This window comes from Oncorhynchus nerka, linkage group LG18, assembly GCF_034236695.1.
Source record: "Oncorhynchus nerka isolate Pitt River linkage group LG18, Oner_Uvic_2.0, whole genome shotgun sequence".
Taxonomy (NCBI): domain Eukaryota; kingdom Metazoa; phylum Chordata; class Actinopteri; order Salmoniformes; family Salmonidae; genus Oncorhynchus; species Oncorhynchus nerka.
In genome coordinates, this window is record NC_088413.1 from 19,898,176 (window position 1) to 19,901,051 (window position 2,876).

At 44.5% G+C, this 2,876-nt stretch overlaps 1 pseudogene; it reads left to right on the top strand.

The window, feature by feature from the left end:
• LOC135561597 (G-protein coupled receptor 4-like) overlaps positions 1–2,537 on the top strand; it is a 10,382-nt pseudogene extending 7,845 nt beyond the window's left edge.
• Positions 2,538–2,876: the final 339 nt, after the last annotated feature.

A 2,876-nucleotide genomic window follows, 5' to 3' on the forward strand; every position in this document is an offset into this window, starting at 1 on the left:
TGCCTATAGGTTCATTTTCTCTGGTCGTATCCTGTTCCAGTGCTGTATCTGTGTAGAGCGCTACCTGGCGGTGGTCCACCCTGTGGTCTACCTGAAGTACAAACCCCTGAGATACAGGGTGGGGTGTTGTAGTGTTGTCTGGCTGATGGTTCTTGGGTCTTGCTGTCTATGTGTTTTTGAGAACTTTACACCCGTGTTCGTCTACTCTATCCTTGTCTAGTCACTGATCTATTTTTTGCTGATGTCATTCTGCTGCCTCTCAGTTCTCTGGGCTCTGAAATGTCCAGGGCCGGGGGATGGGGACAGGGAGGGGACAAACAGCATTAAGCATCTACTGGTGTATGCTGTGGTGTCTCAACTCCCAGTGGCGATGATGGCACTGACTCAAAGTTACGTTATTTACATGGTGTTTTTTTCAGTCATGTCCATTTGTTTATGCATCTGTGTTATCTCAGGGTTTGTTCAGCCACTTCTCCACCTCCACAGGGTTGCTAAGCTGCCCTGTATCACAGGTCTCTAAGGCAAAAAGTCTAATCTCTACAACCAATTTGTGCCTTAAAAACATAGTATATTTGATTGTATTTATGTTCTATGTTTATCCCTAATCATTTGAAATTTCAAATGTTAGATTTTTTTCCTCATGTATTTAATTGTTTTCTAAGTCATGATGTTTAACTATATTTCCAATGTAATCAGTAGCCTAGGAAGTGATGGTTTGATTTTGTTTTTATAATATTGGGTCTGCAGTATAAATTATGCAACCACATAGAGTGTAAACCAGTCGAAGAACTTCTCAAATTGTATATATTTAGCAAGAAAATTGTGATATTTACTCCTGGAATCAATCTGATCATAAAGGTAGCAGTAGCGTGTTTGCAGAGATGGTATTCAAGGTAAACACTGCCTTTTAAATCATCTTTAAATGTGAAGACTGATAAAGCACGGTTTCGTATTGAATCCTTGCCATAATGGTCTTCTTCATAAATTGACCTGGTGTCATTCTGTTTTAATATTAGCGTGATGTTTTATTGGCAGAGAGACAGATCATTTAGCTGGCTAATGCAGAAACAGATGGCACCAAATATTTACATGTATTTTGTCTTGAAATGATTTTACTATGACCTGGTCTGTAAAAACATCTACACAGCACCACATATTCTCTTCAACCATACTGAACATCACTTAGTGTTGTCATAACCAGTGGAAAACATTCTACACAGCACCACATATTCTCTTCAACCATACTAAACATCACTTAGTGTTGTCATAACCAGTGGAAAACATTCTACACAGCACCACATATTCTCTTCAACCATACTAAACATCACTTAGTGTTGTCATAACCAGTGGAAAACATTTGCATGTCAGGTTTGGTCCATCTAGTGAGGTGATGGGCAGTATCAGTTTATAGACCGGAGAAACACAGGTGTCTTGATGGTGGTGGCTGAGAGTGAAGGGCACAAGGACAGGGGGTCGATACTAAACAGGAGGACTCACTGTCTCAGTCAGTATTAAAGGTGGAGACATGGACAGGGGGTCGATACTAAACAGGAGGACTCACTGTCTCAGTCAGGATTAAAGGTTGAGAAGGGACTGGGTTCGATACTAAACAGGAGGACTCACTGTCTCAATCAGTATTAAAGGTGGAGACAGTGACAGGGGTTGATACTAAATAGGAGGACTCACTGTCTCAATCAGTATTAAAGGTGGAGACAGTGACAGGGGTTGATACTAAATAGGAGGACTCACTGTCTCAGTCAGTATTATTGGTAGAGACATGGACAGGTTTGATACTAAACAGGAGGACTCACTGTCTCAATCAGTATTAAAGGTGGAGACAGTGACAGGGGTTGATACTAAACAGGAGGACTCACTGTTTCAGTACTAAAGGAGGATACACAGACAAGGGGTCAATACTAAGGTTGAAGGAGAGGAGGCTCAGCCAGGGGTTGAAACAAGGGATGAATGTTGATGGTTGGGTTCAAGCAGAGCTTCAAGAGGTGGACGAAGTGAAGGTTGTCAGAGAGGTTCAAGCCACAGAGAAGGAGTCTCCAGTATTAGGAGGAAAGGAGCAAGTGGAGGAGCCTGCATCGTCTTCATTACAGCCAGTATAAGTGAAGCAGAGAGAAGCTACAGACCCCAACACAGACCAACCTGGAGGTCAGGGTGGAGAGGAGGTCACAGAACCCAACACAGACCAACCTGGAGGTCAGGGTGGAGAGGAGGTCACAGAACCCAACACAGACCAACCTGGAGGTCAGGGTGGAGAGGAGGTCACAGAACCCAACACAGACCAACCTGGAGGTCAGGGTGGAGAGGAGGTCACAGAACCCAACACAGACCAACCTGGAGGTCAGGGTGGAGAGGAGGTCACAGAACTCAACACAGATCAACCTGTAGGTCAGGGTGGAAATGAGGTCACAGACCCCAGCACATACCAACCTGGAGGTCAGGGTGGAGAGGAGCTCACAGATCCAAACACAGATCAACCTGTAGGTCAGGGTGGAAATGAGGTCACAGAACCCAACACAGACTGAACTGTAGGTCAGGGTGGAAATGAGGTCACAGACCCCAACACATACCAACCTGGAGGTCAGGGTGGAGATGAGGTCAAACACACTATCCCAGAGGCCACCAACACTGAAGAATGCTGTTAAATCAATGAGGAGACTAGGTTGTGTTCAGTAATGAAAAGCTTTGAAAGGTCGTCCCTCCCTCATTCAGTCCATTCTTCCATGTGTTGCCTATTGAACACAACCCTGATGAGGCCTTTATTCTGAGGCAACTAGCCTCTGCCTTTCCACAGGAGGAAATGCAACAGGCAAGCCAGCTCTTAGATTAGTGATTGGCCACCCGCTTCTTGTTGATAAGTGATC